Source organism: Dama dama, chromosome 13 (genome assembly GCF_033118175.1).
Source record: "Dama dama isolate Ldn47 chromosome 13, ASM3311817v1, whole genome shotgun sequence".
Classification (NCBI taxonomy): domain Eukaryota; kingdom Metazoa; phylum Chordata; class Mammalia; order Artiodactyla; family Cervidae; genus Dama; species Dama dama.
The window spans coordinates 72,583,117-72,606,553 of NC_083693.1; the positions used below are offsets into that span (position 1 = coordinate 72,583,117).

Genomic DNA, 23,437 nt, shown 5'->3' on the forward strand with positions numbered 1-23,437 from the left:
CACAGTGATTCAGTTACATATCTATCTATATACAAAAATATACATATATATTCTTTTCCATTATAGTTTATACATTGATGGATTCTTACCATGTTGGGAGAGAGTATACTGTGGGATTCTTTTAATCACCATTTCATATTCTTGTGTTGAGTTCTAGACAAGTCAATAAATAATATGCTAGCTGTTCTGGGCCCTTTGATTAAAATGTGTCATGAATCAAAGTTTATGATTGATCTATTACAGGCTTACTAATATTCCTTGAAAAATATAAATTGTAGACTCAGATTCTTTCTAAAATCCACTATTAACTCCACACAAAGGATCCACCACACTTGACTTAATTATTCTCCATTGGTGGAAATCTTGGCATCATTTCTGTGAGTCAGAGTGCTAAAACAGATCTAAGTAATAGTAGAAGTTCTAGATTTGGTTCATGCTTATTTTAGAAAAATAAAAAGTTCCATGCCTCAGCCAGTGATAGGAATGTATTATGAACAAAAATAAATTAGGTTACTCCAATTCAACCTAAGTGAGGCTGTGAAAGAAAATAAGAGGGAGGACATTTTCATCTGCTTCAGCGTAGATAACCACTTCACTTTACTTTTGTACCATAGCTAATTTAAATTTCCTCAGGTGACCTTGGTAACCGAGTCTTCAGTGATAGCACATAGGAAGGTGGTTGAGATTGTCAGGGTTCCAGTTGTGGGGTGGTTCATGATCATTCAGTCTACTATTTAATGTGGGGCAAATTAAATGAAAAGGAGTAAGCATGGATCAGCCATGACTACAGAATTTCCAAGAAATGAGGAAGCTAATAAATCCATGTGTGTGACACTGAGATTTGTATGTTGGTCTTAGCAGTTTCAGAAATCTTAATTTTGAGATTTTTCTTTGTTGACTTTCTTATTGTTAGTGAATCAGTGAATGATTCAGTCAATAAAGATGCAAATGAATGAAGGAGTGGAATGCCAAGCCAAGACGAACGATGAGTATCATACGGTATCTGAATCCAGAATTTTACTTAACTAAGCTTTATAGCTCTAAGATCTATCAGAAAAAGAAAATTACCCCATTAACTCTGTGGGACATGATCATATAGCAGAAGTGAAGAAGTGTCAGTTCTTATTCTTGGTCTGTTGAAGTTCTTGAGTATAGATTATATTTTAAGTAAATCAGTATGTGAATAAAATATGTAAACGAATGAAGACAAGGAAGGCGCTGAAAAGACCAATTATGAGAGTACATAATTAAATAAGGAACAAGACTAATACCATTTGGAAGTGCTGAGTTCCAATAAAATTAAATAGATCAAAGCTCTTGTCCTTTTGAGTAAGAAGCAGAAAAGACAATTTCATGTAAGAGTCAATGTTGCGTTTGAAGAGCAGATTTTTTTGTTTCTGTTATTTTTTACATGTCACTCCCTTTTCCAAAAGGCTTTATTTTTTAAGAGCAGTCTTAGGTTCATGGCATAATTAAGGAAAATGTACAGGCATTTCCCACAGTTGCCCTGGCTCTACATGTATGTCACCTCTCCTATTATCAACATCCCACACCAGAAGGGTACATTTATTACAACTGATGAACCTTCACTGACACATCATTTTCACCCAAAGTCCATGTCAACTTCAGGGTTCACTGTTGGTTGTAGATTCAGTGGTTTTGGACAAATATATTGGGTTGGTGAAAAAGTTTATGTTTCTCTGTACCATTTTATGGAAACACCCAAAGGAACTTTTTGGCCAACCCAATATAATGACATGTATCTGCCATTATAGTATCATACAGAATATTTTGCTGCCCTAAAAATCCTCTGTGTCGCTTCATTTTTCTCTCCCTTTAACCCCCGGCGATTTCAGCATGTAATAGTGTTGGAATTATACTGTACATAGCCATTTCATATTGTCTTTAAATTTAGTCATACTAAATTTGAGGTTCCTTCGTGCCTTTTTATGACTTTGAAAGCTCATTTCTTTTTAGTGCTGAATAATCTTCCGTTATTTTGATGTAAAACAGTTTATTTATCCATCTACCCACTGAAGGATGTGTTGGCTGCTTCCAAGTTTTGCCGATTATAAATATCCATGTGGAGGTTCCTGTATGGACATAAAATTTCAGCTCCTTGGGGTAAATACCAAGGAGTGTGATTTCTAGATAGTGTGGTAAGAATAAGTTTAGTTTCATAATAAACTGCCAAATATCTGCTGTACTAGGTGAGTAGTGGTACTTCATTGTCTTAATTTGCATTTCCCTCATGACATATAATGTGGAGTGTCTTTTCAGATGCTTATTTTCCATCTGTTTATCATCTTTGGTGAGATGTCTGTTCAGGTCTTTGATTCATTTTTTAATCAAGTTGTTTATTTTCTTACTGTTGATTTTAAGGATTCTTTGTATATTTTGGAAACAGTCATTTATTAGACATGTCTTTTGCAAATACTTTCCCCCAGTCTATGACTTGTGTTTTGTTCTTTTGAAAGTTACTTTGCAGAACAGAAACATAATGAATTGCAGCTTATCAATTATTTCACATAGTGTGTCTTTGGTATTGTATTTAAAAAGTCATTGTCAAACAAAAGACCAGCTAGATTTTCTTTTATGTTTTATTCTAGCAGTTTTATTGTTTTTTTATTTTTATTTCGGTCTGTAATCCATTTTGAGATAATTTTCGGGATGGGTGTAAGATCTGTGTCTAGATTTCTTTCTTCTTCTTTTTTTTAAATGTGAACATCTAGTTGTTCCAGCACCATTTATTGAAAAGATTATCTTTGTTCCATTGTATTTCCTTCGATCCTTTGTCAAGGATCAGTTGCCCATATTTTTGTGGGCCTTCCTTCTGGCTCTCTTCTGTTCCATGGATCACTTTATGAGTTCTTTGACCAGTACCACACTGTCTTGATTATTGTAGCTTTATAGTACATCTTGAAGTCAGGTGATGTCAGTCCTCCAACTTTGTTCTTCAATATTGTGTTCACTATCCTGGTTTTTTTGCCTGTTCGTGTAAACTTTAGGATCACTGTGTTTACAACCACAAAACACCTGCTAGAACTTTTATCGGAACTGCCTTGAATCTATGGATCAAGCTGGAAAGAGCTGACATATAGACAGTATTAACTCTGCCTACCCATGAGCATGGAATATCTTTACATTTATTTAGTTCTTTGATTATCTTCATCTGAGTTTTGTAGATTTCTTCATATAATTTTTGTACATATTTTGTCAGATTTATATGTATTTCATTTTTTGGTTGTCAATTTAATTTTAAATTCCACTTGTTCGTTGCTATTATATAGGAAAGTGACTTTTATTTACCTTGTATCCTACAGCCATGCTATAATTGCTTGTGAGTTCTTATTAGTCCTTTTGTATTTTCTACACAGATAACCATGTCATCTGTTAACAAAGACAGTTTTATTTCATCTTTCACTAATGGTATACTTTTTGTTTCTTCTTCTCTTGTTATGTTTGCTATAACTTCTCATACAATATTGAAAAGAAGTGTTGAGAGAGAACATCCTTGCTTTGCTACTGATATTAGTGGGAAAGTTTCAAATTTTTTATTAGTTATGATATTAGCTATAGGTATTTTTTTTGACAGGTAAAAAGTAGATTTATTCAGATTCAGAGAGAAGCAGACTCCACAGACAGTATGGGCCATTGCAGAGGGTGATTAAGGCCTAGCCTTAGGAATTTTTTTCATAGATATTCATTGTCAAATTGAGGATATTCCTTTCTGTTTCTAGTTTGTTGAGGGTTTTTTTTTTCCTCATGAATATTGTATTTTATCAGATACTTTTTCTGCTTCTATTGATATAATCATATGGGTATTCTCCTTTTGATCAACACCCTTTTGACGTGATGTGCATGATGGGATAATAGCTAGTGGATCATACTTTATTTCTTTTTATACATTATTGGATTCATTTGCTCATATTTTTTTGAGGAATTTTGCACCTATGTTCATTAGAGATACTGTTCCATAATTTTTTTTTTTTTGTATTAGACTGCAGTAATGCTGGCTTCATAAAATGGGATAGGAGATTTTTCTCAACTTTTATCTTCTAAAAGAGATTTTAGGAGAATTGGTATAATTGTTTTTCCTTAAATATTCTGATAGAATTCACCAGAGAACCCACCTAGGTGTGGTGCTTTCTGATTGGGAAGATTGTCGTTGTTTAGTCACTCAGTCGTATCGGATTCTTTGCGACCCCATGGACTGCAGCACGCCAGGCCTTGCTGTCCATCACCATCTCCCAGAGCTTACTCAGATTCATGTCCATTGAGTTGGTGATGCCATCCAACCATCTTGTCCTCTGTTGTCCCCTTCTTCTCCTGTCTTCCATCTTTCCCAGAATCAGGGTCTTTTCTAATCAGTTAGTTCTTCGCATCAGGTGGCCAAAGTATTGGAGCTTCAGCTTCAGCATCAGTCCTTCCAATGAATATTCAGGACTGATTTCCTTTAGGATGGACTGATTTGATCTCCTTGCAGTCCAAGGGACTCTCAAGAGGCTTCTCCAACACCACAGTTCAAAAGCATCAATTCTTTGGAGCTCAGCCTTCCTTATAGCCCAACTCTCATACATGACTACTGGAAAAACCATAGCTTGGACTAGTCAGACCTTTGTTGGCACAGTAATGTCTCTGGTTTTTAATACACTGTCTAGGTTTGTCATAGCTCTTCTTTCAAGGAGCAAGCGTCTTTCAATTTCATGGCTGCAGTCACTGTCCACAGTGATTTTGGAGCCCAAGAAAATAAAGTCTGTCACTGTTTCCATTGTTTCCCCATGTATTTGCCATGAAGTGGTGGGACCAGATGCCATGATCTTAGTTTTTGGAATGTTTAATTTCAAGCCAGCTTTTTCACTCTCCTCTTTCACCCTCATCAAGAGGCTCTTTAGTTCCTCTTCACTTTCTGCCATAAGGATGGTGTCATCTGTCTATCTGAGGTTATTGACATTGTTTTGGGCAGTCTTGATTCCAGCTTTTGATTCATCCAGCCCAGCATTTTGCGTGATATATTCTGCATAAAAGTTAAATAAACAGAGTGACAATATACAGTTGTGAACATATGCTGATGACAGATCATGTAAGATAAGAAGCATTAGGATTGACCAGATTGTATTCTCTAAATTTTATTAACAACTCAAACATAATCTTGTCAGTTATGTTTATGAATAATAACTGGATAGACAGATGTTTGTGTCATAAAGAATTTATTTTCTTTCTCTTCACTGATAATGTATTGTTATAACTGAATGAATAAAAAAATGTTATCTTATTAGTTTGAGCTTTTGCTACTGATATTATAGAAAGAAAAAATTCCTAACCTACTTACATTTTTGATAAGCGACATATTATAGTACATTGTGTATAATAATATTTCTCTTCTGGAGTACTAGCTGATTTGCCATTTTGACTTTCTTCATATGATGGGCATATGGTTAAATCATACTTTGAGTAGCTAAGTAAATAAATAAATAAACATATAAAATTGAATTAAGCAGAGTCACCACTGAGAATGTGGAATAAGGATATTTTACGAGATTGTGGGTATTTTCTTTCTTTTTTCCTTAAGTTGAAGTATAGTTAGTATATGGGCTTCCTTGCTAACTCAGCTGGAAAAGAATCCACATGCAGTGCAGGAGACCCGGGTTCGATTCCTGGGTCAGGAAGATCTGCTGGAGATGGGATAGGCTACCCACTCCAATATTCTTGGGCTTCCCTGGTGGCTAAGCTGGTAAAGAATCTGCCTGCAATGTAGGAGACCTGGGTTTTATCCCTGGGTTGGAGAGATCCCCTGGAGAAGCAAAAGGCTACCCACTCCAGTATTCTGACATGGAGAATCCCATGGACTGTATATTGCTCCCATATCTTGGCAATTGTAAATGATACTGCTGTGAATATTGATGTACATGTATCTTTTTGAATTAGTGGTTTTTTTCCCTAATATAAACCCAGGAGTGGAATTGTTGGATCATATGATCATTATATTTTTGTTTGTTTGAGAAACGTTCACACTCTTTTCCACATTTTACATTCCTCCCAATAGTATATGAGGGTTCCCTTTTCTCCACATCCTTGCCAATACTTGTTATTTGTGTTCTTTTTGATGATGGTCATCTGACAAGTGTGAGGTGATATCTCATGTAGTTTTGTTTTGCATTTGTGAAGCTGAGCATTTTTTCTTGTGCCTGTTGGGTACGTGGCATTTCCTCTTTGTAAAAAAATTAAGTTTTACTACCCATTAAAAAAATTTTTTTTTATATTGAGCTATATGAGCTCAATGAGCTATATGAGCTATATGAGTATGTGTTGGGTATATACCCCTTATTGGATATATTTAAATGTACCCAAATAAAGATTTAAATGTAAACAGTTCTGCAAAAATAGCATCCATTAAAATTATCTTTTATTCTGTTAAACTGTTAAAATACAAAGATAGTTTTGATAAAACTTATTCTTATGTGGTTGTTTTAACAGTGGTTATAACATCTGAAAGTCTAATATTGGATTAATTAGAAAGATTTGAAGTTTATAACTACCTACTTCCACATAACTAAAATACATTTAAATTCTAGTTTAATTCTCCTGTTTCCTCCCCAGAACGAACATAGGACAGCACACATTCATTTTCTAACAAGCAAAATCTTGGCAGTTAGCTTTGGGGGTTAAGAACGTAGAGAAAAATGAGTAAGTAAGACTTGAATTTCCTATCCTTGGATAGGATGGTTTGTACACAAATACTTAGTGGCATTTCAAAAGCGTCAACATGTGTCTGCAGGAAATAGAAATCTCAAATATGGACCAGTGATGGGAATATGGTATGAATCAAAAGTTATGTTTAGTCTAATTCAGCACAACTGAGGCAATGAAAAGAAGAAGTAGTCATTTCATTCATTTTTAGAACTATTTTATATTACATTTTGGGGCTTCCCAGGTTGCTTAGGAGGTGAATGAGAGGTGGGTTTGATCTGTGGGTCTGGAAGATCCCCTGGAGGATGAAATAGCAACCTGCTTAGTGACCGAGCACATGCACGTGCAATATTACATTGTATGTTCCTCTACAAACCATGCTGGTATAGCACTGGCTAATAACTGCGGGGCACTCCGCAAGCCCACGGAAGACTCTGTGTTTGAGAAGTGATTAACGGTGGTGACTTCACCACTTGTTGTTGAACCCTCTTTAGAACATGGGCAATTAAATAAAAGAAGCACCCAAAGTGATCAGTGTTGAATATGAATTTTGCATGAATTATGGATGTTCACTGATCACACGTGTTCTCTGAGGTCCATTATAAAAGGAGATTTTGTTCCTGGAATTTTATGATTGTGTTGTTATTCATGGATCACTTAATAAGTAAATACAGAAAGAAAATCGTGTCTGGATCAATGATGAGTTCCATGGGGTATCTGAAACGGGAGTTTTGATTAAACCCATAAGTGATTCTGAGGTCCATTATAAAGACACGTGGCTAAATTATCCCCTCTGTGGCACAGGAGTGCTTGGCACCTTGTGTTTGTACATTTGTGGTTCTTGGGGATGGATTGTATTTTTATTATAAAGTTGACCCATAAATAAAAAGTGTATCAGTAAATTAAATATGTACCTATTATTAAGGGATATAATAAAACATGGATTATTATTAAAATCTAGCTGAGACTGTTTACTGTACATTAACAGTAAAGGATCTTCCTATTCTGGAAAGGAGTGTGTATATATATGGTCATCTGCCTATAACAGTTTTTGCTTTGTGTTGGTACTGCATTGTTGGCTGGTTGTGGTATTAAGGAAATGAAAATGCATTAACTTATATAAATTCTTGTTTAAATAACCACATTTAATTAAGAGAGAGAGACCAGTGGTGAGAATGTTTTGTAAGACAACACTTCTAATTAACCCAATCCTTTTTTTCATTGATTTTTATTAAAACAATAAAAATGAAACAAGTCTGTTCTCCTCAATGGCAATGGCTATATAGATAGACAAAAATTTTGTTCAGTGCTCTTGTCTAGTGGATACGATCACAGATACTGATACATCTGTGTAAGCGGACGAAGTTATAATTTTATATCTCAATCTTCTTTTGAAAAGGTCAGCAAACCACATACCAATTCAGAACCCATGTTTTGGTATCAGGATACTGATGCGTCTTATTTTCTGAGTTAGATATTCTAGAAAAATTCTAAGCTCGTCTGCTTTTTGAAATGCATGTTTGAGCCTTTCCGTGGCCCAGTGAATTGATTCTGGGTTGGTGTCTAACCATTTTGAGTTCTCTTTAGAAAAATAAAGATATGATAATATCTGAATAACACAATAAATCAGTAAGTGAATGAATCTCTGAATCAATATAGTGGTGGATATGTGAGATCTTGGCTCTTCCTGTGTAAGTAGGAGGTAAAGTAAGATGTCTCTAATTGCAGTTTGTTGAGCAGTCGAATTCAGTGGAATTCATATTATTTAACAGCCAAACTTAAGTAAATGAAAGAGTACCTTTCTTAGGAAAATGATGAGAATATGATATAAAGTAGAGTTTATGATTAATCTACTCCTCCCTACAAATACCAATTTTAAAAAAGTTAACTCTATTTTTAGAGTTTTTAATAATAGACTTTTTGTTTCCCTTTATAAAATGAACACCACACAGCTGACTTAATCAGCTTTAATGGTGAAGACCCTGGCTATTACTTCTGGGACTAAGGAGCTTAAAGACTGAAATAAGGAAATATCAGTGTTGGTGTTCTAAGCTCCGATGGGGATTATTAATGGGATCCCACTGAATTATTTCAATAAAATAAATAGTCAAATAGCACGTGAAGTTAAGGAATGCCAATTATGAGCCCATGATTGGAATGTGTCATAAATTAACATTTATGATTAATTCAACTCAGCCCCACTAGGGATCATTCATTACTAAAGGGATGCAAGGAATTTCACATATTTTCAGAGCAGTATTCTATTAACTTCCTACTTAATATTCTGGCCACATTTGCTAAATCCATTTCTTCATTGATTAAGATTCACTTGTTAACTGAGGCTGGAGTAGTTTGAAAGATGGCAGATGTCGTTTTTGTCAGTTGTGGGCTAAGATCATAGGGCTGTGGCTGTTGATCACCAGCTTTAATATAATGACAAATCAAGTGAAAAAGGAGCAGGTGGGCACTGATCTCAAGGAAGGGACTGATACGAAATAAGTGTGCTGATGGACCCCTATGTGTAAAAACAGAGCCTTATTGTGAAAAGTGGTTGAGTCTATTCACGCTACAGTAACAGGGCCATGAACAGATCTTGGTTGTGTTTAAGCCTTTGTTCTTAGTTTTGCGTCACTGCAGGTTATTGATTGTATATTATTATTCGTGAATCTGTAAACGAATGAATCAGTTCAGGAAGGGATAAGTGGATTAAGAAATAGAAAGTTATGCCTGGATCAGTGATGGCTATTGGTGAAAGTGAATGAATCAATAACATTAAGTAAGCATTCTGTGTAACTCTGTGGTCAATTCTGCGTAGAGAATCAATCAATATGCTTTGTAGAAATTAAGTAGTAGGAGAAGTTAGGAAAAGACAGTGTGGTTTTTCCTGGGCTTTTGTGGTTCATGGTTATGGATTGTATTTTTTTTTTTTTTGGATTGTGTTATTTCAAGTGAATCAGTGGATGAATAAAGAAAGAATTGTACATCTGAAATAGGAAGAGACCTGCTCCTGGAACAATTAGTAGAATGGAATAAAATAAGTATTAATATTAATACAATCTTGAAGTAAAATGAACAGGTTTAATTTGTAGTCCTCTTTCACATGGAATGTGTTAGTATCTGTGGTCAAGAGGCAATGTTTTGAGTTCTGGTACAATGTTTTTTCTTTTCTTTTTTTAAGTAAGAAAAGAAAAAGTGTTTGCCTCAGTCAATAGTCTATAAAGTAACCATAACTTAGAGGCTTCCTTGGTGTCTCAGATGGTGAAGAATCCGCCTGCAGTGCAGGAGACCTTGGTTCAATCCCTGGGTCAGGAAGATCCCCTAGAGAAGGGAATGGCTACCTACTCCAGTATTCTTGCATGGAGAATCCCATGGACAGAGGAGCCTGGCGGGCTACAGTGGATAGATTGCAAAGAACCCGATGAGACTGAGAGACTTGACTTTACTAACCATATACTTAAGAGATGGATATTTGTAATCATTCAGTTAAGTCGCTCAGTCGTGTCCGTCACTTTGCGACCCCATGGACTGCAGCACACCAGGCTTCCCTGTCCATCACCTACAGATCTTAATCTGGGGCTTGGTGATGGACTTAATAATGTTTATTATATTATTCATAACTAAAAATTCAATACTGGATTAGTAAAAAATTGCATTTGAGCCAAAGTTTATTGTTATCTAGTTCTGCCTGACTAACAATCATTAGGAAAAAAAACCCCAAATCTATTCTAAATCAGCTTTTTTCCTCCCCAGAGTGAACACAGGACAGCTGATTTAATCACTTAATAAAGAATTTTTATCGTGAGCAAGCAGCATAAAGTCTAATATAAGTAAGTCCCTTGGTTCACATTCTTTGTTTGAATAGTCTATTCATGAGTGTTAGCTGAAGAATTCCAAAGTAATAATTATGTACTACATACATGAAATATATAAAACACCTCCAGTGTGGACCAGTGATGGGGATGTGTCACAATGACCAAGTTGTGTTTGAGCTAAATCAGCACTACTGAGGTCACTTTAGAAGATAGCAGTGATTTAATTTAGTATTATCTTCTCTTTTCTACCACAGTTGCTTTCACCATTTGCATGTGGGTAGAGGGGCTGATAACTTTGCGGACAGTCTAGAGATGACTGCTGATGGTAGTTTCATGATGTTTTCATGGAACCATCTTTGACATATGAATGAATTAAATCAGAGAGGGCCACATAGGAAGGAGTGCTGCATGTGGGTTTGATAGAAAGCAGGGATTTTTGACCCATCCACATGTGTAGCTTTGACTTCCATTACAGAAGAAATGTTGTTTTATTAGCTCTATACGGCAAGAGCCTAAAGTTTAAGAATCTGATTTTTGGAATTTTGTGATTGTGTTTCTTGTGTGTGTGTGTGTGTGTGTGTGTGTGTGTCTCAGAAAATTAATCAATAAATGAAAAGAAATTTCCTAGCAGGGATCAGTGATGCATCTCATGGGGTTTCTCAAACAAGAACTGTGATTAAGCCCATCTGCAGCTCTGAGGTTCATGACAGAGAGTCATCTCATTATTCTCTTTGCGGGAAATGAACCTACAACACCTTCTTCTCAGGCTTTTTGGTTGAGGGTGTGACTAGCTTTATTAAAACAAATTTAGCCTATGAATTAAAAATATGTCAGTGGTCGCAGAATAAGAGATATAGGCGTCCAACTTTGTAAGGTATGTAATGAAACATTGGTAATTCTGAAAACAGTTTTTTTTAGATTCTTAATAGTCAAGGCTCTTGTCATTTTTGTAAGGAGCAGATGGTCATTTGCACACAAAACTGAATGTTTTTGTTTTGTGTGGAGGCATGTTGCCAATCAATCATTTTACTAAGGAAAGAGAAATACATTTACATAAATAGTTGATTGAATAAACTGGGTAATTGGGAGGGAGAGCATGGAACAATGATGAGACTGTTTTATTCGACCACATTTGTGTTTAATTCAGTCTTTTTATGCAATTTTATGTTGCATACAAACAAGCATTAAAAGAACCAGTTTGCTATTGTTTTGGCTAATGACTTGAAGACAAATGTAAATATTATTTAAGTTCCTTATCCAGTGTGTGGGGGTCACAGATATTGAAGTATAACTATAAGTAATCAAATGTATACATCTGTATCTCTGTCACTTTTTCAAAAAGTCAGCCAATAATAGTGCATCAGTGGAAGGCATGCAATTTGATGGAAAGATCCTAATTCATCATGTTTTACACAGCTGTTGTCCATGGGAGAATAAAACATTCTAGGCTTTTCCAATGGTGCACATAGACTTTTGTAAATAATAGTGTTTCAGTTCTGTTTTGATGGTTATTTAAACTTTTTGGAAAAATAAAGGGATGGTCTTATTATTCCATGAGTAATTAAATATAGGAATTAGTGAGTGAATTAATAAATTTATTAAGTAGGGTCAAGCTTGGACCATTGGTGAGATTGTGCCATGAGTTGCCTCTACCATGGATCCAGTTCCACACAGTTAAAGTTCAGTGAAAAAGATGATCTTAGCCCTTCATGGGTAATATGTAGAGAGACACAATCTTAATAGTTATAGTTATTTTTCTGGTGTTTACTGCTAGATTCAGTGGTATCCATCATATTTTATAAAATATAAGATTGTACAAGTTAATATATATAAAGTAGAGCTCTTTCCAAATGTTGAAAATAGGATGCAAATCAAGGATTGTGGTTACCTAATTATTGATCATTTTGATATTGTAGATTGATAATTGATAATTACATATTGTGCAATTGTACAATATGTACAACATTATACAATATTGTACATATTGTACAATATGTACAATAACTACATATTGATCATTGTAGATTGATTCTTTTTAAAATTTGCTTTTAACTGCCCAGAGCAAACATTCTGCCAGATTTGATTATTCACTCATGGTGAAGATCTTGACTTTTACCTCTTAGATAAAGAAAGAAGAGATCAATATAAGTAATAAAATTCATGTTCTGTTTGGGGCCTTGGTCATGGGTATCCACTGAGACATTTTGAAGGAATAAATGGCTACATACATGAACAATTCTAAGGTGGACATGCACTGGTAAATGATTAAAATAAGTTAGGAATTTGAGTTATGATAAATCCATTTCAGCATGACTGAATTTATTAGGACAAAAGGATGAAAAGCATTTCACTCATTTTCTGAAAAATTTCAGTTCAGTTCAGTCCTTCAGTTGTGTCCAACTCTTTGCGATCCCATGGACTGCATAATGCCAGGCTTCCCTGTCCATCACCATCTCCCCAGCTTGCTCAAACTCATGTTCATTGAGTTGGTGACGCCACCCAACCATCTCATCCTCTGTTGTCCCCTTCTCCTGCCTTCAATCTTTACCAGAATAAGGGTCTTTTCCAATGAGTCAGCTCTGCGCATCAGGTGGCGAAAGTATTGGAGTTTCAGCTTCAGCATCAGTCCTTCCAATGAATATTCTGGACTGATATCCTTTAGGATTGACTGGTATAATCTCCTTGCTGTCCAAGGGACTTTCAAGTCTTAGTGTTCTACTTAATTTTTCTAACTCAAATTTAAATTTAAAATTTTTTTCAATTTTAATTTTCATACCACAGGGGATAGAAACACTGTTTTGATATTGTTAAAGACTATGAACCCATCAAGGAGGGGAATATACAAAAATGGAAAATTTTGCCTTTTTCTTAATCATGGTAGAAAATGAAAGTTCATTGTCCTATCTTTCAAATATGGATGCAAGTCTAAACATGGACCAATGGCTAATATGGAACTGATACAATACAAGAAATGGATTAATTCATATTTTCAATGCTGGGCTGCATTGCACAAGAAGCTATTTCTCTAGCTCTGTGGGAAGTGAACTTTCACAGACTTATTTGTATCTTCAAGCATGTTGGTTTTATTTTCCTAATTCATGAACATTATATTATCATCAGTGAATCAATGAATATGTCAAGAACAACATATCAAACAAAGGCACAGAATACCAGGTCTGGATCGATGATGAGTATGCGTGGGGCATCTGAATACTATTTTGATTAAACCCAGTTTGTAACTCTGAGGTCCATTGTGTCTTTGGGAAATGTGCTTACAAAGGAAGTCAGAAATATTCAAGGATTGTGTTCTTGACCTTTTGTTGTTCATGAATATGGATGGTATTATTATAAGTAAATCGATGCATGGATAAATAAAGTAGAAATAAAGAGGAGAGCTACCCCTTATCCAGCTATGAAAGGAGCTTATGAATCAAGAATTATTGTTAACACATTTCTGAAAAGTTGAGTTCAGTAAGACAGACTAAGGGTGCTCCTCCTTTGAGAAAGTATAGATAGATATATGTGAATATCAGTGTTATTGTTGGTGGTGAGTTTCTGGTCATATGTCTTATTTTAAAAATATTCATATCATTTATAATAATAATACTTAATGTAATAAATATGATCAATAGTAATATAGCAAATATAGCATGAAATATTTTGATAAATAGTAGTTTAATATAATCAATAGTTAAAAATAAGATACAAATGATTAGATAGTTATTGAAACATGGAGAATGTTTCAGCATGAGATTTATGAATGCAAAATTATGAATCCTCTTGTGTTCACTGTTCAAGTAAATGCATGTTGATGATTTCTGTGGTAAGCAGATGGATAGATTTAGTGTCTCTCAGTATGTTTGTTAAGTGTCTTTAGGCTTCACCAATATTGGTGCCATTATTACCAGAGAGTCAAAGCATAATTTCATATCTGTATTATTTAAAAGAGTAAAAACTATGGGCCAGTGAGGAACATATGTAATATGGGAAGGAGCCCAATTAATCTTGTTTTACTTCCTGGAAGTCCACTTAAATAAAAAGATCCAAGCCCCTGCTTCTTCAGGGAAGGATAATATGCACCCTATTCTCTAAACACATCTTGCTATTAACTTTTAAATTCAAATAGTCAAAGATAAAAATTTAGTTTCTTAGTAACACTATGTGGCCAGTGCCTGCCATTTTTAAAAATTGGAGTATAGTTGATTTATGAGGGCTTCCCTGATAGCTCAGTTGATAAAGAATCTGTCTGCAATGCAGGAGACCCCGGTTTGACTCCTTGGTTGGGAAGATCCCCTGGAGAAGGAAAAGGCGACCCCTGCCAGAATTCAGGCCTGAGAATTTCATGAACTATAGTCCTTGGGGTCTCAAAGAGTTGGACACGACTGAGCGACTTTCACTTATAGTTGATTTACAATGCTGTGTTAGTTTCAAGTGTGTAGCAAAGTAAATCAGTTATACATGTACATATTTCAGGTTTGTAAGATTCTTTTCCTATACAGGTGATTAAATAATACTGAGTAGAATTCCCTATGCTATATAGTATGTGTTTGTTAGTTATCTCTTTTATATATAGTAGTATGCATAATGGGCAGTGCTAATAGAGAATATTTCCATTGTTGAAGAAAATGTCATCAGTGAGGAAACTTGAAACACTTTTGAATAACATTTAGTGTTGAGTAGTAGATGACTGTATCTGTATGTTTTTTTTTTTTAATTTTTTAATTTTTTGTATTTTATTTTTTAAAAAAGGTCTAGGTAGTTAAATTATGTTTAGAGCTATTTGGTGTTGTTTAATCACTCAGTTGTGTCCAACACCAGGCTCCGCTATGCATGGGATTTTCCATCCATTTATTAGAGCTATTTAATAAATAAATTAATAATTTATTTATAAATTAAAATATTTAATTTATAATAATTAGTGTATGGTATAGTCAGATTATTTTTTTGGAACAAAAATTTAAATTCATCAAAATTTCCCCCATTAAAATGTTATCTGGCCTTTTTGTTTTGATAAGGATATATAGGCAAATTTTAATAATATAGTTCATATATGGGGTGCTGGATTAAAAGGTCTTCATAAAAAGATATTAAAAGTTTTCACCAGTTTATTTCACACTAAAAAGTAGGTCAATAGATGAAAAGGATACCTCTGTTGGATTGACAGGTGAAAATGTGGCAGATACCAATGTTTCTGATTAATCTAGTAATGTAGAACTAACTTCTATTTTAAAAACCCAAATTTACACTTTTCGTTCTTTAAAACAATCTGCTTTTTCTTTCTGATTGAACATTCCACATTGAATTCAGTTATTGTCCAATGATGGGAATCTTGGCTATTACTTCTGTGAGTAAAGAGCAATGTAAGTAATGAAGTTTCTTTTCTTGGTTTGTGTGGTTTATTCATGTGTGGTCACTGAAGTAGCTCAAAAGAATAAAAGGCTGTATGCATAAAACCAAATCTAAGAACACCAAGTGTGGCCGTAGTGAGAATGTGTTATGGCCCAAGGAGTAGAATGAACACATTTCAGTACCTCTGAGATTCATCTTAAAAAGAGATGGAAGGCATTGAATTAAATTTTTCAAAACTGTTGTCTATTCCATATTATTTCTGCACCACAGTTGATTTAATATTTCAATATTATTAGAGACCCAGACTATTAACTGTTTAGAGGAGGCTCTTAGAAGGGGCAACTTATTGTGTGTGTTCTAGATGTAGGGTACCATTGTGGTTTTTGGATGGCTCATTACATCATGCTTAAAATTGAGTGCATTAAATTTGTATGGCCTAATTATGGCTAATTTTTTGTGATGGTCCTGATATGAAACAAGGTTACGCTCGTATCTAGTCTGTAAACTGTCAGAAATCAGCCTAGAGGCAATGATTAGAGTTACATCTTGTGACTGTTCTGGGATCCTGTGACTCATGGGATAATGGAGGTATAAATTAGCAAAGACAAAGAGTACCAAGCCTGGACCAGTCATGAGATGGGAGGGTGTCTGGATCAAACATTTTGATTAAAGTGATATCTAACTCTGATGTCCATCATTTACAAGTGGCCTTTTTTTTTTTTTTTTCCTTTATGGAAACGAGTATTCAGCAGAAGTTCAGAATATTTGGATATCTGGATCACAGACATCTTCTGGAGATAGATTGATTTTTACGAGTAAATCAATGTATGAGTAAATGAAGAAATGTAAAGATGGGTAAATATAAAGAAAGCATGGACCAGTTAGGTGAGTATGTAGCAAACACGGATTATTATTATACATTACTAGAGCACTGAATGGAGAAGGACATGAGAACCCACCCCACTGTTCCTGCCTGGAGAACCCCGGGGACAGAGGAGCCTGGTGGGCCGCCGTCCGTGGGGTCACACAGAGGCGGGCACGACTGAGTCACCAAGCACAGTGCAGCACATAGCACTGAATTTTAGTGAAATATATTCCTAAAGGCTGTTGCTCTTTTTTCAAAGGAGTATGTATGCAGATGAATTTAAGATTCAGTAGTATTGCTTGGTGTAGGTGATTTGCTAGTTGGCTGTTTAGAGAAGAGAAAAATTACAAATAAATGCTGATTGAGTAATTATTTAATTGATAAAAGAATGAACATAGCTCATCTTCAGAATGTACCTCATGAAAATGGTTATTGTTAATCCAACTCTTTTCACTGAGTTTTATTAAAAACAACAAAACCACCTCGTCTTTAAATCTCTGTAGGTATTGAAATAGACATATGAAGATAATAAATACTATTTAAGTTTCTTATCTGATGTTAGTTAGTTCCTAGATATTGATGTGTTCTTACATATAAATAGATGAAGTCCTAATCACAGTCAATAGTTTAAAAGGAGGCAAATGTGGCTCAGTAAGAAAGAATAATGACTCATCTTTATGTATACCCCTAATTCTCTGTTCCTAGTTTAGATATGAACATGTAGGCAGGTACATGAAGATCATTTCTATTTTGGGTTGTTTCTATTCTGGATTTCCATCATTTTCTTTGTGTGTTTATATATTTGAACATATGGTCACATATTCCATGAATAATTCCATACCTGAATAAATACAGCAATGAACAATTGAATTAATGTGTGAGTAGAGTCAAGCATAGACTTTGGTGAGAATATGCCATGAATGATAAATTCTAAATTCAGCCATTTCACTACAAATTGAGTCCATTAAAAGGATTATCTAGGCTTTTACTTATGTGGGTAGGGGTCTGTAGACAGGTATGAGCAGTAGTAATAGTTTTTATTTTTGAGTAATGAACTCAACTGTGCTCATTGTAGGATTTGAAAGTATTAGTTAAACCAAGTAATAAAAACGAGTGCTCTTCTTGGGTCAAAGATGAAAGTGAGACTTGAGTCGACTTCATGATTAACCTAGGATCACACAGCTAATATCCTTTATATCAGTCTACATCTGGACAGTTCCTTCTTCTGAACATTGGCATTTGACCCCACAGAATGAAGACTATGGCTGCTTCAGTCTTCTCTGAGGAAGATCTTGGCTCTTACCTTTGTGGGTAAGGATCCTAATGACAAATATAATAGTAATAGTCAAAAGATCTTGTCATAAGATTTTGGAGTGAATTTTTCATCAGAGTTTATCAAATTAAAGAGCCTGCATACAGACCTTGGTCATATCTAAGGATCTGGTTCTTGGATTTTTTTCTATTCATGGACATTGATGTTATTTCTGTTGGTGGATCAGTGAATGGATCAATAAATAAAGGTATAAATGAAGTAAAAGATTACTTACCCTGGATCGGTGATGAGTACCCTGGGGTGTCTGAAGTCAAGGACTTTGATTAAACCCTGTTACTCTGAGGTCCAGTGTAAAAAGATTCATTCCTCTTTGTTATCTCTATAGGAAATGAGCTTGCTCAAGGATTTAAAAATATTCAAGAGTTCGTTCTTGTGTTTGGGCTTCTTAGTATTATATTTTCAGTAAATCAATGTATGAATAAATCAAGAAAGTATAAGTGAATAAGGACAAAATGGTTTATTCCTGGTTCAAATATGACAGAGTGTAATATAATATATGTAATATAAAAATCATTATTAATACATTTCTGAAGTACTGGATTCCAGTAAAATAAATTTACTAAAGCTTACCATTTTGGGTAAAGAACATTTGCATAAGTGGATGTAAGAGCTCATGCTATTTTTCTGGGCTGGTTTGTTGGTTTTTGTTTTATTAAGAGAAGGGCAAAGCTTTTACGTAATTATTGATTAACTACCTACCTAACTGAGAGAAGGCTTTATACATGGATCTATGTTAAGAATATGTCACATGACCAATTATGATCAATCCAATGATCTCTGATACTTTTTAATTTAAAAAAATTATCTAATCTTTTTCCTGTGCCTTATGAGCTTTTGGACAGGCATTAATACTGTCCTGAATCTTTTTTGTCACAAATATTAATGTTACTATTATAAATGTATCAAGTAATAAGTTAATATTTTAATCAGTTACTTGAAAGTAATGCATGGTCCAATGAAGACCATTTGTTATGAAACAAGGAGAGTGATTAATCCATTTCTAAAAATTGCTATCTAGATAAAGGAACTAGAGCTAGGTTCTTAAGTTTTGGAATGGTCAATATATTTAGAGGGTATTTCTCTTCCTGGTTGTTGGTGTAGTTTCTTTAAAAAATGTAAGATAAAATGGCTCTATGTGTAGTTATATATATTCATATATATATATGAAGGTAGAAGAGGCATGGAGAATCTCTGAGAATGTGCTTGAATCTAAGATTGAGATTACCTGAATTCTTTCCACCCAAGTTTCATTTGGAAAGGTGTTATAGGTTAGACTGTAAAGAATCTGCCTGCAATGCAGGAGACCTGGGTTCAATCCCTGCATCGGGAAGGTCCCCTGGAAAAGGAAATGGCAACCCACTCCAGTAGTCTTGTCTGGCGAATTCCATGGACAGAGGAGCCTGGTGGGCTACAGTCCACGGGATTGTGACAAGGCTGAGCGACAGAACAACTATAGCTCCTATCTGACTGAATAGAGGACGTGCAAACAGACATGTGTAATAGTCACAGTTCTTATTCTTTTGTCTGATGTTGGTTTCAGAGATATTCATTATATTAATTAATTTTAATACTTGGTTCAATCAATCAATCATTATGTCATTCAGAGCTTTAATAAACAATAAGTACTAGCATTTATTCCTCATCACTTGTTGACTTGAATTCAACTAAAAAAATCCGAATCTAGGTTCCCTTATTTGTCTACCTGTCTGTCTTATCTGTCTATTTTAATATTTGCTTTGTACTCTACAGAATGGATGCTCAATGATTCAATTAAGGACTGTAGAAACTTACGTAAGTAACAGTCAAAGTAATTGCTTCTGGTTTGGTGGTTTGTCATGGGTGTTAACTCTATTATTGGAAGGGATAAATGGCTACAAGTACAAATTAAATGAATGGAGGTCTTATGTAAGCCAATTCAGTACATCTGTGGTCAATTAAGGAGAAAAAAGGAAGGCCATTTTATTTATTTTCAGAGCTAATTACTCAATTAATTAATGTACAGTGTATTATCAATTTTAATTTGAGTCACAGTTGATTTAAGCCTTCCTCTATAAAGACGTAGTTTTGTCACATAAATCTGTCTGTGCTTGAAAATCAAAAGAACTGTTAAACGACTCACTCAAGGACAGGGATCTGAAACAGTGTCTGTTTAGTTCATTTCAGCTGCTCAGTCGTGTCTGACTCTTTGCGACCCCATGAATTGCAGCACGCCAGGCCTCCCTATCCATCACCAGCTCCCAGAGTTTACTCAAACTCATGTCCATCGAGTCGGTGATGCCATCCAGCCACCTCATCCTCTGTTGTCCCCTTCTCCTCCTGCCCCCAATCCCTCCCAGCATCAGGGTCTTTTCCAGTGAGTCAACTCTTCATGTGAGGTGGCCAAAGTATTGTAGTTTCAGCTTCAGCATCAGTCCTTCCAATGAACACCCAGGACTTATGTCCTTTAGGATGGACTGGTTCATCTCCTTGCAGTCCAAGGGACTCTCAAGAGTCTTCTCCAACACCACAATTCAAAAGCATCAATTCTTTGGCGTTCAGCTTTCATCACATTCCAACTCTCACATCTGTACATGACCACTGGAAAAACCATAGCCTTGACCAGACAGACCTTTGTTGGCAAAGTAATTTCTCTGCTTTTTAATGTGCTATCTAGGTTGGTCATAACTTTCCTTTCAAGGAGTAAACATCTTTTAATTTCATGGCTGCAGTCACCATCTGCAGTGATTTTGTAGCCCCCAAAAATAAAGTCTGACACTGTTTCCATTGTCTCCCCATCTATTTCCCATGAAGTGACGGGACCAGATGCCATGATCTTAGTTTTCTGAACATTGAGCCTTAAGCCAACTTTTTCACTCTCCTCTTTCACCTTCAGCAAGAGGCTTTTTAGTTCCTCTTCACTTTCTGCCATATGGGGTGTTATCATCTGCATATCTGAGGTTATTGATATTTCTCCTGGCAATCTTGATTCCAGCTTGTGCTTCTTCCAGCCCAGCGTTTCTCATGATGTACTCTGCATATAAGTTAAATAAGCAGGGTGACAATATACAGCCTTGACGTACTCCTTTTCCTATCTGGAACCAGTCTGTTGATCCATGTCCAGTTCTCACTGTTGCTTCCTGACCTGCATACAGGTTTCTCAAGAGGCAGTTCAGGTGGCCTGGTATGCCCATCTCTTTCAGAATTTTCCAGTTTATTGTGATCGACACAGTCAAAGGCTTTGGCATAGTCAATAAAGCAGAAATAGATGTTCTGGAACTCTCTTGCTTTTTTGATGATCCAGCGGATGTTGACAGTTTGATCTCTGGTTCCTCTGCCTTTTCTAAAACCAGTTTGAACATCTGGAAGTTCACAGTTAACTTATTGCTAAAGCCTGGCTTGGGGAATTTTGAGCATTACTTTACTAGCGTGTGAGATGAGTGCAGTTGTGCGTGTGTGTGTGTGTGTGGTGGGCTAAAGTTCATGGGATCGCGAGGAATCAGACACAACTGAGCGACTGAGCATGTAAGGCTAAAGATAATATTAATAAATAAACAGTAAGTTAATTAAAAAATAAATGGTTCAAGGACATTTCCTCTAGCTAGATGTTATAGATAATATAAATAATGGCCAGTATTTGTTCTGCATTAGTAGAGTGTTCAGTGTGGTTTGTTTTCTTAGGAAAGAGTTATATATTAACCCTGGTAATATATAGCATAATCACTGAATAGTGAAATGTAGATCCAAAGATTAATAGAGAAAGCATCTCAATCATGTTATCATCTACTCTGCTTTCTGTGTTTTGGAATGGACCTATTCCAACTGATTTAAGCATATGCCTTGGTCAACAGTCTCTAAATTTGCCTATACATGGAAACCAACATAATAGTGTTCTTATTTTACTTTTGGTGGTTTGTTTAGTTTATTCTTTGAAATATTAAAAAATGTATTCTGGGTAAAAAAATACTAACCATGGTCTAGTGATTAAATTGGAAATGTATGAAACCCTGGGTTGATTAATCTATCTTTAGAATAATGAGGGTGATTAATGAAAGAAGTATACTCAATTAAGCAGTGATTGTAAAGAAAAACGAGGAAGCTACTGAAGGCTCTTGTCCCTGAGCTTTTGTGACTCAGATATTTATTTAATTATGATTAGTAAAGTAATGAACTAATCACTAAACAGAAGTAGATGGGAGGAAGAAAAAGAGGTCTAAACCTGGATCAATGATGATGTCTGATGGCGTGTGAATTATATATGGTGAGTACTTTGTGACTGGAAGTTACAGTTTCAACACAAAACAAAATCTATCTCCTCTGTTGCCAATTATTCTGTGGATCAGTGTTAGGAGTAAATAACAATATTCTAATTTTAATTTTGGATTCATGAATTTCTATATTATTAATATAAATTGATCAATGATAGAACCAATAAACAAAATATAACTAAAAACAAGAATGAAGCCTTATCAACTGTAGTGTATTTCATGGGGCCAGAAATACTATTAATCTAAGTTAGAGAAACTGATGCACATAAAGAAATGTATGGGCCAAAGGTGTTAGCTCTTTGTCTAAGGATCATATCATTATATTTCTATTTATGCTTATAGATATGTAAACCATGGAAAATGTATATACCTTTGTGACTGAGTAAATGAAGTGAAGAAAATAAGAACCAATATACAGAAAGTCTCAATTATTTTCTATCACCTCCTCTGCTTTTTACTCCTCAGAATGGATGCCTATTAGCAGATTTCAGCATCTCCCATGGTCATGTGCTCTATAGACCAAGGTGAGTAATGCAGTAAGCAAATTTGTGTCTTTGAAAGCTTTTTTCTCTCTCTGTATTCACTGTATTATGAAAAGTTTGACATATAATTAGTATTAGTAATAATGAGTTAATTGATGAACTTATACAGATGAGAATAAAGTTGATTAGTCAATATTTGCTGCATTGAAGATGATTATTGAAATAAATATATTCCATGAGCCTAAAGATAATATAGGCACAAGTTAGTCATATTGAAGGATTTGTCCTTCGGTTTTTTGATTCATAGATGCTTATTTTATTATTATTAATGAAGTAATAAAGTGATCAGTAAACAAAGGTAGATCAGAGTAAAGGAGAAGGGTCTGATGGTTGGACCAGTGATGATGACTGATGGCATATGAGTCGTATACAATGAATACTGTGTGTCTGAAACTCTGAGGTCCAGCGAAAGAAATCTAGTTCATTTCCTTAGTTGGGAGTGTCCCTATAGACAGATGTCATGAATATGTATTGATCTTGTTTTATTATTCATGGTTCATGAAGTTTTTAAAAAATTATTATAACAATATTACTGACAGAATCAAAAAGTATATAAATGAATAGAAATGAATGAATGACTAAAGATGGGTTAATATTGTTCT

General features: G+C 35.0%; 1 long non-coding RNA gene and 6 other non-coding genes across 7 annotated transcripts in view; all 7 read left to right on the forward strand.

The window, feature by feature from the left end:
* The window catches only part of LOC133068244 (uncharacterized), a 68,019-nt gene that overhangs the window by 17,298 nt on the left and 27,284 nt on the right, over positions 1-23,437 (forward strand). The window contains exons 3-6 of the long non-coding RNA XR_009695479.1: positions 10,441-10,517; positions 15,810-18,027; positions 19,799-19,840; positions 22,759-22,817. This is a non-coding gene — a long non-coding RNA (uncharacterized LOC133068244). The remainder of the gene's footprint in view (positions 1-10,440; positions 10,518-15,809; positions 18,028-19,798; positions 19,841-22,758; positions 22,818-23,437) is intronic.
* Positions 7,380-7,454, forward strand: LOC133068709 (small nucleolar RNA SNORD113/SNORD114 family). The gene has a single exon (XR_009695664.1). It is a non-coding gene; the product is annotated as a small nucleolar RNA SNORD113/SNORD114 family (small nucleolar RNA).
* LOC133068699 (small nucleolar RNA SNORD113/SNORD114 family) lies at positions 13,680-13,754 on the forward strand. Its single transcript, XR_009695656.1, has one exon. It is a non-coding gene; the product is annotated as a small nucleolar RNA SNORD113/SNORD114 family (small nucleolar RNA).
* Positions 16,473-16,546, forward strand: LOC133068706 (small nucleolar RNA SNORD113/SNORD114 family). Its single transcript, XR_009695661.1, has one exon. It is a non-coding gene; the product is annotated as a small nucleolar RNA SNORD113/SNORD114 family (small nucleolar RNA).
* On the forward strand, positions 18,266-18,338 carry LOC133068703 (small nucleolar RNA SNORD113/SNORD114 family). Its single transcript, XR_009695658.1, has one exon. It is a non-coding gene; the product is annotated as a small nucleolar RNA SNORD113/SNORD114 family (small nucleolar RNA).
* On the forward strand, positions 22,246-22,320 carry LOC133068698 (small nucleolar RNA SNORD113/SNORD114 family). The gene has a single exon (XR_009695655.1). It is a non-coding gene; the product is annotated as a small nucleolar RNA SNORD113/SNORD114 family (small nucleolar RNA).
* LOC133068683 (small nucleolar RNA SNORD113/SNORD114 family) lies at positions 23,167-23,241 on the forward strand. Its single transcript, XR_009695643.1, has one exon. It is a non-coding gene; the product is annotated as a small nucleolar RNA SNORD113/SNORD114 family (small nucleolar RNA).